Below are 13,970 nucleotides of genomic sequence, written 5' to 3'. Positions count from 1 at the left end.
TAGGAATCACATGGTTAGTTCCATGGAAATTCTTGGACACCTTGTATAAATACTTTTCCTTGGTCACTTTATTAGGGCCATGGAAGTTTTGACTATAAGCAAAAATCTATGTAAAAATGTGTAAATCAAAGAGATCAAATGGAATGAAATGTGCAGGAAAGTAGCTGTACTATAAAGCTGTGTGACCCAACTAAAACCCAATGAATTCACTAGAAATGAGGAATGGATAAGATCTGGATTTTCAAAAAGGTATGACTGATGGTGTACATTTAATAAGTGATACAGCTGAGAAGATAGATGTTCAAAGACTAGTGTCATTTTAGTGTTTAATGAAAGATAAAACAAAATGTGTAGAAAATATCTAAGAACAGAACATTGCAGCCAGAAATGAAGCTGATGAAGTGAGATGCTTGGCATATGGAGTAGAGTCAAATGTAATCATCGCCAAATAATAGAACAATTAACCTCTACATTCAATGTGGGGGGCATCATTGTACAGTTCTTCATGGTGCAGACACTGCACCATGAAGAACTGTACAAAGACCACTACAGGAATAAGAGACTTTGCACAAGGCATTGATCTCAGACAACAGCTGGAAAATATGACTGTGTTGGTGTCAGGAAAGCAAAGGATGGAAGCAGGAGGACTGAAGTTAAGTCATGTGGTCTGATAAATCCCTAATTTATATTTTTCAGCAACAATGGAAAAGTGCACACATAGAAGAAACTACACAATGCACTGAAACCAACATGTTGTATACTGATATTATAGGCAGCTTGGATAGGTGTAATGGTGTGGGGCATGTTTTCATGGCATACCTTTGGTCCCACCGAAGTGCAACATGAATGCCTGAGCATATCTGAATATTGTTGTGGATCAGATACACCCAGCATTGATGCATATTTACACCTACAAACAGAGCTACTTTCAATATAATTCAACTATTCACTATGCCAAATGTGTGAACGAGTGGTTTGAGGAACACAAGAGAAATTTCAGAAATCTGCCCTGCCCAGCCCAATTTGCAGATCTTAATAATGTTAAAATAGAATAAAGTAGCATGAAAATGTTAAAGTAGTATGAAAATTATGAAAATGTTAAAATAGTATAAAGTAGTATGAAAATGTTAAAATAGTATAAAGTAGTATGAAAATGTTAAAATAGTATAAAGTAGTATGAAAATGTTAAAATAGTATAAAGTAGTATGAAAATGTTAAAGTATTATAAAGTACAGTAAAATCTCATTAATACAAACCCGACTTATACAAGGTACTCATTTATATGAAACACATATCATTCCCCTGCAAAAGGATAGGCTTTTCTATGTAAATATATTCGTTTATTACAAAATTTGGTTAATATGTATTACAAACTTCATTTTCACCCCATGAGAAATAAATATTGTTATTTTGTACATTTAATACAAATCATGGCGCAGCTGTCTGATTATTGCCCCTATTATTGCCTCTGGCCACCCGGTTCCCTGCTTCCCGAAGGATGGTTATTTTTGTGTAAAACAAAACCAGTTTATGGTAGCTACAACATAAGTGCTCTCTGAAAAACATTATTGTTAAAGATGAAATGTTAAGTTAACAAAAGAATAAAAACAATTTTTCTAAGTTGTTTACATACACTCCCTCGCTCTCCACAGGATTAAGATCAGTTGCAATTGTTACGCCAATTCAAAGAGTCCTTTGCTACAACATACAGTAATCTGTTTTTTGTGACATTTTATACAAGCTGATGTCTTTTTTTTTGGAAATTTTGTCTTTAAATTAATTTAAAGTTTGTACATATTAAATCTCATCTTGTAGTGTAATGGTTACAAAACATAAACTGACAGAATTAAGCCTGGAAATTAAACTGAAAATTATACAAGAGGCTGATAGGATTGAACTTAACAAAATTGACATTGCAAAGGAATACAACATCCCTTTACTTACTTTATCTACAATACTGAAAAACCGAAAAAAAAACTTGAAGTGCATGACATTGGAGCAGGAATAAAAACAGGAAATAAATTCCTGATTCCAAACACGAGGAGCTTGAAACAAAATGTTTCGAGTGGTACCAACAAATGCGTGCATCTAATTTGCCAATATCCGGTCTGATTTTGAAGAAAGGAACTTCAAATGCACCAGTGGCTGGCTCCAAAGATTTAACTTGGAGGAATAACTTGGTGTTGAGAAATCTTTGCAGAGAGTCTGGATTAGTCAACAAGCTACAGACTAGTTGTGTTCTGTATGGTCCATTCTTTAAAAATATGAGGCAAAGGATATTTTTAATCGTGAACATGTTTATTTTATAATTTGCTGCCAAACAAAACATTTGCTGTTGGAGGAAAGTCCTGTCATGGTGGAAAATTAAGTAAACAAAGACACTATTGTGTTATGTTGCAAGTCAAATGGCAATACAAAACTATGTCCACTTGTGATTGGTAAGTTTTCCAAGCCAAGATGATTTAATAAATGAATAAATTTTCTGTTTATATTCTGGGATGACCAAATGGTCAGAGAAGTTCACAAGATAGACAGAATACAAGAAACAGCACCGTATTCAGCAGTCACAGGCTTGAACCCTGGTCACTCAAGGCACGTGTACTTATGCACCCTCACGCCTGACCACTAGGCTATGGCTTAAAGAAGTTAGCCAACCTCCCCATGATTATGAGGGCATTAGAAGTGCTTGGCTTACGGTCAAAATTTTTCAGTCTTGGTTATCAAAAGTGGACTGAAGAATGGCTTCAGAAAAAAAGGAACATTTTGATGATTCTAGATCGTTTAACTTATCTGCAGATTCTTAATGCATGAAGAATCACTACTGATAATCAGATCAAGTATATTACTCCCTCTAGTTGCCTCCCGAACATGCTGATGTAGAAAACAATCATCCAATAAATCCACAAAAGCCTTGCTAGTGTGCGAGTGACCAGCCCACAAATTCCAGTCAATATCTGGGAAATTAAAATCCCCCATTATAAGACTCTCTGATTTACTGGCTCCCTCTATTTCCCTGTACAGTTTCTTATTATACTCATCAGAGTCATTAGGTCTATAGCACACTCCTACTCTCAATTTTGATCTCCCAATGCTTCTGTCACACCAAACTGACTCGACACTGCACTGTCCAGCAATGTTGACTGGCTTCACTTCCTTGGATTTTATGTGTTTCTTAACTAATAGCATAACCCCTCTTCCTTTCCTATCCTGTCTATCCTTTCTGTAGACGTTGTACTCCCCCAAATTCCAGTTCTGCATTCCTTTTATCTGTGTGACACCACGTCTCTGATATCCCAACAATATCCGCCTTTGATGCTTTGAGCAATACCTCAAATTCACCAAATTTATTTACCAAACTCCTAGCATTGGTGTACACTTAAGTATACATGCACCTGTTCCTATTCTTAGCTACCCTAACACAACCCATGTGTTTACTTGTACCACAATGACTCCCAGCAGTCTCTGAAACATCCTGCATCTTGTTTTCGAGGCTTCTGCTCATTCCAATAGAAGCAGTACAAGAATCACTTTCACCTCTGCCAGTGGCTACTGTTAATCTATTAGTCCTTGTATCCCCCCAAGCTACCAGTTTTCTGACACACCTAACACTACCTCGATAGCATCAGCAAATATTCTTGCACCCTTTCTATTTAAGTGTATCTCATCCCTGTGGAAGCAGTCACTCCTTTTAACAAGTACAAACCAGGCAGAAAAAAATTCTACCCCTTGAGCCTTGCACAATCTTTCCAGGGCCGAATTGATCGACAAGGCTCTCATCATATACTCCCTCCTATTGTGTCTGGGCAGAATTGCAGACACTTTCAAATTCAACCCTAATTGACGGCTTTTTTTCAACAGTGACCTGTACTTGTTAAGTAATTTTGCCTGTCTCCTACTCTTAATATCATTTGTGCCAACGTGTACAACTATATCACCTTTTGTGCTCTTAAAAGATGATATCCACTCTACAACATCATCAACCTTTGCCCCTGGCAGACATACCCTGGTCCTGTTCCACCTATCCTTTTTGCAAAGCATGTTCCCCGTTTCCCTGACAATAGAGTCACCAACAACTACTAGTTCCTGTGGGACCAGTTTTCATTTCTGTTAATTGCTTTTCTCTTAGTTTATCTTACAAACAAAATAAAATCTTCAAACAATGTTATTCCTATTACTGTATTGTTAGACAAGGCTTTTGTTTTTATTTTATTAATTGAAATTAATTAATTTATTTATTTATTATTATTCTTAGATATATATAGTATGTGAAAAAAAAAAAAAAAGGTAAAATTTTGACACTTTCAGTGGGGCCTCATTACTACAAACCTTGTTATTAGAAAACGCTAAAATTTAGGCCCCTTGAACTTTATTAAAGAGATTCAACTGTAGTATGAAAATGTTAAAGTAGTGTGAAATGTTGGGTATGAACTAGAAAGTAGCGTTTGCCAGCTGATTACTCAACCCACATGACAACAGCAATTGAGGACAATTTTGTTGCATGAATATTCTTCATGTTCTTGAGAGTGTGGGTACGAGGTTATTACCATGTTGGCCAAGATTTTTGCAGCTCTGGCGAAACCTAAGTTTTTATATATATTTAGTCATTTTTTGACTTAATTGTTATACTAAATTATTTTCTATAAGTAGCATTATAGTCCTAGTCAAGCTCCTCGGTTTATTTGAATTTAGATAGTGATTTTGAAAGTTAATACTTAGTGTTTAGATCCTACTATTCGTAACTTGCCGCCATTGTTATACAATACAAAATAGCGTAACGTAAATCCCGAACTTCATAGCATAAGGTTTAATGTAAAACTAAATAGCGAAATACATAGCATTGTATTAGAAATCTGTTAGATTAGTATAGTATTATCAATTAATCAGTAAAATTGATTAATCTTATTAAATTTCATTGTTAATTAAATTATATTTAAATGGAATCATGACCCAGACTAGAGCACAAAGATAGTGTTAGTACTGTAGATCACAGGAGAACTGAAGGGAACGATTCTCCAACGCATCACAATCTAAAAAAAATGTGTGAAATATGAAATGTGTGCAGACCTGTCTAGAACAGGACATGATTGAGCCAAGGAGGATGTCTTTGTGTGTGTGTGTGTGTGTGTGTGTGTGTGTGTGTGTGTGTGTGTGTGTGTGTGTGTGTGTGTGTGTGTGTGTGTGTGTGTGCTAGGTGCAGAGACTGTGAAGAAATTAGGCACAAACTCAGCATTCTGATGGGCGTCTATGAGAGTTTGAGGTGTAAGTTATATGCTCTCGAAGAAATTAATATGAGAGGCCCATCAAGTTCACAGCTGCCCAACTCAATGCCAGAGCTCATTCCTGTGAATCACGCAACACAGTGGCAATCTCCGTTATTGTTGGTGACTCTATTGGCAGGGAGATGGGGAATATATTATGCAAAAAAGGATAGGTGGAATAGGACCAGGGTATGTCTGCCAGGGGCGAAAGTTGATGATGCTGTAGGGCAGATATTACCTTTTAATGGCACAAAAGATGATACTATTATTATTATTATTAGTAGTACATGTTGACACTAATGACCTTAAGAGTAAGAGATCTGCAGGTTTACTAAACAAGCATGGGTCAATGCTGAAAAAAGTCACGAGTTACGGTTAAATTTGAAATTGTCTGCAATTCTGCCCACACACAATAGGAGGGAATATATGATGAGAATCTTGTTGTCAATCAATTTGGCCATGGAGAGATTGTGCAAGGCTCACGGAGTAGAGTTTTTTTGAGCGTGGTCTGCACTTTTTTTTTTTTTTTTTTATGAAAACCCCAAACACGAAAGGTATCAAAACCTATAGTACTTAGTACCGTGCATGGGTTGAAGGAGAAGTATGGGGGGAGGGGGATGCCGGAAACTTTGCTCTAGAGACTAAACATGGGTTTCACCACTTCAAGCCTCCAATAAGCAAAGTGGTGGTATTTCACCGGTTGATGAAAGTCATCTACCACCTATTTTGCTAACAGGAGAGACTGCTTCTACAGGTATCTGATACACTTTAATAGAAAGGGTGCAAGAATATTTTCTGATGTTATCAAGGCAGTGTTAGGTGGTTCGGAAAACTGCTAGCTTGGGGGGATACAAGGACTAATAGATTAACAGTAGCCACTGGCAGAGGTGAAAGTGATTCTTGCACTGCTTCTATTGGAATGAGCCACAGACACAGCCAGAGGCAAAAATGATTTTTGCACTGCAGCAGCCTAAGAGCAAGTTGCTGGGGATTTCAAGAGCTGCTGGAAGTCATCATGGAACAAGTAAATGCATGGGCTGTGTTAGGATAACTAAGAGTAAGAACAGGTGAATGTATACTTGCATGTACACCAATGCTAGCTAAAAGTATAATAAATAAATTGGATGAATTTGAAGTACTGATCAAGGCATCAAAGGCAGATATTGTTGGGATATCAGAGACATGGTGCCACACAGATATAAACAGTGCAGAATTGGAATTTGGGGAGTACAATGTATACAGAAAGGATAGACAGGAAAGGAAGGCAGGAGGGGTTATGCTGTTAGTTAAGAAAAATATATAAAATCTAAGGAAGTGCATCCAGTTGACATAGATGGACAGTGCAATGTTGAGTCTGTTTGGTGAGATATAAACACTGGGAAAGGGAAAATGAGAGTAGGAGTTTGTTATAGGCCTAATGATGCTGTGAACAATGAACAGTTGTGCAGAGAAATAGTGGGCCAGTAAATCAGACTGTCTTGTAATTGGGGATTTTAACTTTCCAGATTTTGACTGGAACTTGTGGGTTGGTCACTCACATGCTAGCAAGACTTTTGTGGATTTATTGGAGGATTATTTTCTACAGCAACGTGTTTGAGGGCCAACCAGGAGGAATAACACTCTTGATCTGATTATCAGCAGTGAGTATTCATGCATTAAGAATTTGCAGATAAAGGAACCACTAGGTGACAGTGATCACAGTGTACTGACGTGGGATTTACTTAAAGATATAACTACCATCAGGGGTAAAGAGAAGGGTTTTTGGTTTTGTAAAAGTGACTACAGTGGTCTCAGACAGTTTTTAAATTCTATACAGTAGGATCTGTATAGAATTTAAATTCTATACAGATCTATACAGTATTCTATACAGTTTTAAATTCTATACAGTGGGTAATATCATTACCAATTCACCATTGGTAATGATGTTACCAATGGTGAATTCTAAATGGGAAGCCTTCAGGGACTTAATCTTAATACTAGGCTTTTCATACCAACTAAGAAATACCATTCAAGATTCAGGCCTAAATGGATGTTAGATGAATTAATGAGGCTCGTGGCAGAGAAGAAAAATGCATGGAATGCATATAAATTATTAGGCTACACAGAAGCCTATGACAGATATAAGGTAGTCTTTAATCAAGTGACAAAGGAGGTTAGGCAGGCAAAGGCAGATTACGAGAAAACTTTGGCAAAGGATGCAAAGAAAAACAGCAAAGAGTTCTTTCCTTATGTAAACTCTAGAAGGAAGAGGATGAATCAGATTGGTCCACTTAACATGGATAGTTTGGCTATTGATGATCCTGCTCAAGTAGCTGATAAAATGGACGAGTATTTGTATCTACATTCACATGTGAGGAGTTATTCAAGGAAGGGAATGCCAGATGTTTATTAAAATCTAACATGGAGCTAAGTGATTTTGTAATAACTAACGGCAAAGTGGAGGAGAAATTGTGGAAGTTAAAAATAAAAAGAGGTACCTGGAGTGGATGGAATCTATCCAATTATATTGAAGGAGACAGCAAGGGAAGTCAGCAAACCTAATTATGAGATCATCCTTAGATTCAGGGGAGGTCTTCATGGACTGGAGATATGCAAATGAAACCCAAATTCACAAAAGGGGAGCAAAGAGTGACACAAATAATTATAGACCTGTTAATTTCATTTCTGTTCTGGGGAAGATAATGGAGTCACTGGTTAAAGAAGCATTGCAGGATCACTTAGACAAGACTGCAGTAATAGTTCAGACACAGCATGGGTTTGTTAAGGGGAAAATCTTGTCTGACCAATTTGATTGTATACTACAATGTGGTCACAAAGGAACTGGATGCAAAAAATAATTTTGATATCATATACTTGGATTTCAGGAAAGCTTTTGATACTGTTGCACATGATAGAAATTGGTATGGCATTAAGGGCAAGTTGTTGCAATAGATAAAGGGATGGTTGAGTGGGAGATGGCAGAGAGTGGTAATAAATGGAGACTGCTCTACACGTGGACTAATGTTATTAGTGGAGTCCCCCAGGGTTCATTGCTGGGCCCATTTGTTCTGTGTATTTATCAATGATATCGATGAAGGTATATCAGGCTTAATATCCAAGTTTGCAGATGATACAAAGGTTGGCAGGGTTATTAATGACAGTAAAGACAGTATGTTACTGCAACAGGATCTAGAAAAGTTAGGCAGATGGGCTGAGAAGTGGCAACTGAAGTTTAACATTGACAAATGCAAAGTACTGCATATGGATAGAAGTAACCCAAGAAAAATGTACCAACCGTATGGTAGTGAGGTGGAGAATGGAAAAGATCTGGGGGGGGGGTAATTGTGCAGTCAGATATGAAGTTCTGTGAGCAGTGCAGATGGGCTGCCAGAGCAGGTCATGGAGCTTTGTCAATGATATATAGGAATTTTGCTAGCAGAGACAAGGAGGTAATTATCCCTTTAACAGATATTTATTTAAAGTATACCCAGTATAAAATAAAATAAAATAAAATATTTCCAGAAGCTTTTAAAAAATATTTCCAGAAGCTTTTAAAGCTTCTGGAAATATTTTATTTTATTTTATTTTATACTGGGTATACTTTAAATAAATATCTGTTAAACTATGGACCCCAGTACTCCAGGCCCATTTGTCACTAATTATCCCTTTGTATACGGCAATGATCAGGCCACACCTTGAGTACTGCATACAGGTGTGGAGTCCTCATTTTAGGAAATATGTAGAATTACTAGAATGAGTACAGAAAAAGGAAACAAGATTGGTGAGAGGAACAAAGGGGTGCATTTACGAAGAAAGGCTTAAGTTCTGCAAGTTGCAGCATCTGGAGACTAGGCACCTGCGAGATGATCTGATTGAGGTGTATATGGCCTTGAATGGGTTGAGCAAGCTCAATGCTGATGGGATACTTCCACTTGATCAGAGTAAGACCCTGAAGGGCAATGGTCAGGCCACACCTTGAGTACTGTTGTAGAGTTGTAGAATAGCTGTGTGGAAGTGTGACTTTAACAAGCGGGTAGTTGATTGCTAGAACAGACTTCCATCTGTTGTTGTGGAAGTTGATAGCTTAAATAAATTTAAGTCTGAACTAGACAAAAATTTGGAGTGACCGGATGGATGAAATGGGAAGGGGTTTTGTTTTTGTTTGGCTGATGCTGTAAAAGCTTGCTTTCTTGCATTATATACCTCAACTAATGCTAATTTCACTTTCCAACACCTTATTGATTGCATGCTTTGGTTCAGAGCAGTGTTTTGGACTGATGATGGTTTAATACATTGTTAGCTCATGAACCTAATAAAGGGACCAAGAAGTGCATTTTGTCATTGTTTAGAGATTGACATGACTATAGTTGTGATCAATGTATCAGTATAAAGTTAAGCATGCATGCTGTTCAAATCCATATGATGACGTAGAATACTGTAAAATTCTTAACAATTCACAGTGAATCAATTATATAAATATAATACATATTATTATATTTATATAAATAATGAATAAACATTTATATCATTTATATTATATTGAAATTGGTGTAAACTGCATATGAAAATTCATTATCACTTCACACACACGATATATAAAATTCAAAATTTTGCCACAAAAATAAACTATTAGATTATTCTAGCCCATTCAACTTAAACTGATAAAATTTTGGAATAATTTATTTTAATTAACATGGTTTTCATGTATATCCTACAGAGAACAATTATCATATATAAATATATTCTTTCTCCTTTCAAACTACACTGATGAGCCAAAAAACATTATGACCAGCAAGTTGTTATGCAAATCGAAGCAACTGCAGGTGAACTACGGTGCTTGTGTGGGTCGGGATATGGTAAAAAAAACACCTGATACCGAGCACCATTAATCAGTGTTACTCTTGTTCTTCATATGAGAAAGGCAGTGGATTTAAGCGAGTTTGATAAAAGCCAAATTGTAATGGCCGGATGACTGGGTCAGAGCATATCCAAAATGGCATGGATGGTGGTATGATCATGGTCAGCCGTGGTTAGTACCTACCGAAAGTTTCTCCTGGATGGTACGTGGCAACAGAAGGGCGACTGTGGCACAACTCGCTGGTAATTGGAATGCTGGTGACCAGAGTAATGTGTCACAACACACAATACATCAAATCCTGCTGAAAATGGGGCTGCGTAGCTGCAGGCCGCTCTGAGTGCCAATGCTAACCAGGGTTCACCGGTGACAGCATCTACAATGGGCACGCAAGCATCAAAACTGGACCTCGAGTTCTTGGAAAAGGTTATCTGGTCCGATGACTCACATTAGCATTAGCATTAGCATTAGCATTAGTAGAGGCATTTGATGCAAGAAAGCAAGCTTATGCAGCATCAGCCAAAAAAAAAAAAAAAAAAAAAAAAAAAAGTAACATAAATAAATAAAAATAACCACTTCCACTTCACCCCTCTGTTCGTTCGAAATACCTGTCCAGCTGAGCCTTAAACTTATTTAGGCTATCAACTTCCACGACAAGGGATGGAAGTCTGTTCCACCCACCAACCACCCGCTGGCTAAAGGCAAATTTCCGCACATCTATCCTACATCTGTCTTTCCTCAATTTGAATTTATGCCCTCTCAGGTGATTTTTCTGAGCTAGAGGAAGAATCCCATCAGCATTGAGCATGCTCAAACCATTCAAGGCTTTGTACACCTCTATCAGATCACCCCGCTGGTGCCTAGTTTCCAGACACTGTAATTTGCAAAACTTAAGCCTTTCTTCGTAAGAGCACCCCTTTGTTCCATTCACTAATCTTGTTGCCCTTCTCTGTACTCGTTCCAGCAGCTCTACATCCTTCCTGAAATGAGGCCTCCAGGCCTGTATACAGTACTCTAGGTGTGGCCTGACCATTGCCTTATACAAGGGAATAATCACCTCCTTATCCCTGCTAGAAAAATTCCTATATATCATTGACAATACACCATGAGCTACTCTTGCAGCTCGTCTGCACTGCTCAGAGAACTTCATATCTGCCTGCACCACCACCCCCAGGTCCCTTTCATTCTCTACCACCGTCAGTGTAGTACCACAGAGTTGATACGTTGCTCTGGGGTTGCTGTTTCCCATATGTAGTACTTTACATTTGTCAATGTTAAACTTCATTTGCCACCTCGAAGCCCATCTGCTCAACCTTTCCAAATCCTGTTGCAGCAGCATAGTGTCAGTAGTGTCCTTGACAACCCTGCCAACCTTCGTATCGTCTGCAAACTTGGACATTAAGCCTGATATACCATCATCAATATCATTTATAAATACAGAAAACAATAAAGGCCCCAATACTGAACCCTGAGGGACTCCACTAATAACATTAGTCCACGATGAGCAGTGTCCATTGATTACCACTCTCTGTCTTCTCCCCCTCAACCACCCCTTTATCCATAGCAGCAACTTGCCTCCAATGCCACACTGCTCCAATTTGTGCAGCAGTCTTCCATGTGCAACAGTATCAAAAGCCTTTCTAAGATCCAAGTATATAATATCAAAGTTATTCCCTGCATCCAGTTCTTTTGTGACTGCATCATAGTATCCAATCAAATTGGTCAGGCAAGACTTCCCCTTAACAAAACCATGCTGTGTCCTAGCTATAACTGAAGTCTTGTCTAGATGATCCTGCAGTGCTTCTTTCACCAGTGTCTCCATTAATTTTCCGGGAACAGAAATTAAACTCACAGGTCTATAATTACTTGTGTCAGCCTTTGATCCCCCTTTGTGAATTGGGGTCACATTTGCACATCTCCAGTCAATGGGTACCTCCCCTGAGTCCAAGGAAGCTCTCATAATTATGGCTAAGGGTTTGCTTACCTCCTTTGCTGCCTCCTTTAATATAACTGGATAGATCCCATCTGCCTTTGATGTTTTGAGCAATACCTCAAATTCATCAAATTTATTTACTAAACTCCTAGCATTGGTGTACACACAAGTATACATGCACCTGTTCTTTTTCTTAGCTACCCTAACACAACCCATGTGTTTACTTGTACCCCAATGATTCCCAGCAGTCTCTGAAATATCCTGCATCTTATTTTGCAGGCTGCGGCTCATTCCAATAGAAGCAGTGCAAGAATCACTTTCACCTCTGCCAGTGGCTACTGTTAATCTATTAGTCCTTGTATCCCCCCAATCTAGCAGTTTTCCGACCCACCTAACATTGCCTCGATAGCATCAGCAAACATTCTTGCACCCTTTCTATTTAAGTGTATCCCATCCCTGTAGAAGCAGTCTCTCCTGTTAACAAGTACAGACCAGGCTGAAAAAAATTCTACCCCTTGAGCCCTGCACAATCTTTCCAGGGCCGAATTGATTGACAGGGCTCTCATCATATACTCCCTCCTATCGTGTCTGGGCAGAATTGCAGACACTTTCAATTTCAACCCTAATTCACGGCTTTTTTTCATCAGTGACCTGTACTTGTCAAGTAATTCCGCCGGTCTCCTACTCTTAATGTCATTAGTGCCAACGTGTACAACTATATCACCTTTTGTGCCCTTAAAAGATGATATCCGCTCTACAACGTCATCAACTTTTGCCCCTGGCAGACATACCCTGGTCCTATTCCACCTATCCTTTTTACAAAGCATGTTTCCCGTTTCCCTGACAATAGAGTCACCAACAACTACTAGTTCCTTTGGGACCAGCGCATTCTGCCTTGGGGGTTGCCGCTGTGTTCCGCGATGACCAAGTGCAAGCTCTGGCATTGGTGTGGGCAGCTGAGAGCTTGATGGGCCCCTCACTTGTAATCCTTCGAGGGCATCCACCCTATCCTTCAAGCTCTCATATAGGCCCATAACAACGCTGAGTTGTCGCCTTATCTCCTTACACTCCTTGCATCGCACACACACAAAGACATCCCCCATGGCAGTATCATGTCCCATACTTGACTGCTCCGCAAACATCAAGCAAATAGTGCATCTTACAAGGCTGTGATTCAGAGGACAACTGCCCCCCTCAGTTCTCCCCTGGGCCACAGCATTCCCATTAGCTTGAGCCCTTTGCTTTGCTGCTCTGGTTTGAGTCATGATTTAGATTTACTTTCAATAAAATTTCAATTTCTGTACAAAATTAAATCCTAAACTTGTATCCAAACACAGTTATAACGCTATATTTATGTTTCAGTAACGAGTGTTATCTACGGAATATTTACGTTTCAGTAACGAGTGTTATCTGCGAAATCCCTTTATATAACTTTCGTATCAAGTTATGTATTAATTATTTGTTTTTACTAATTATTTATGTTACGTAACCTAAGTGGTTATATGTATAATTAATTATGTTAAATATAATTAATTATATTACGTTTGTAATCTAAGTCGTTATATGTATTTATTTAAACGTACAATTTAACTGCTAACGAAGTTCAACTAACGCTATCTAGTACGGTATATCGTATCACAAAGGGTACTCACTTTTCCTGTTGCACCATGTGGACGGCCTGGTACGTGTGCATCATTCACCTGGGGAAGTGATGGCACCTGGATGCACCGTGGGACAAAAACAATATAGTGGCAGCAGTGTCATGCTTTGGGCGATGTTCTGCTGGGATACCTGGGTCTGGTCATCCATGTGCCGGGCACTCTGACGTCTACCACTGACCTAAACATCATTGCTGACCAGATACACCCTTTCATGGCAATGGTCTTTCAGCAGGATAATGTGCCATGCCACACCACCCAGATTGTTCGTGACTGGTTCACGGAAC

The 13,970-nt window shown here is 38.6% G+C and overlaps 1 protein-coding gene across 1 annotated transcript in view; it reads right to left on the bottom strand.

The window, feature by feature from the left end:
• LOC150090537 (ATP-binding cassette sub-family C member 1-like) overlaps positions 1–13,970 on the bottom strand; it is a 237,859-nt gene that overhangs the window by 5,634 nt on the left and 218,255 nt on the right.

This window comes from Mastigoproctus giganteus, chromosome 1 (assembly GCF_048544385.1).
Source record: "Mastigoproctus giganteus isolate SK-2022 chromosome 1, ASM4854438v1, whole genome shotgun sequence".
In the NCBI taxonomy this organism is placed as follows: Eukaryota; Metazoa; Arthropoda; class Arachnida; order Uropygi; family Thelyphonidae; genus Mastigoproctus; species Mastigoproctus giganteus.
The sequence above is the reverse complement of the archived record's forward strand: the minus strand, read 5'-3'. Positions and strand labels throughout refer to the sequence as shown.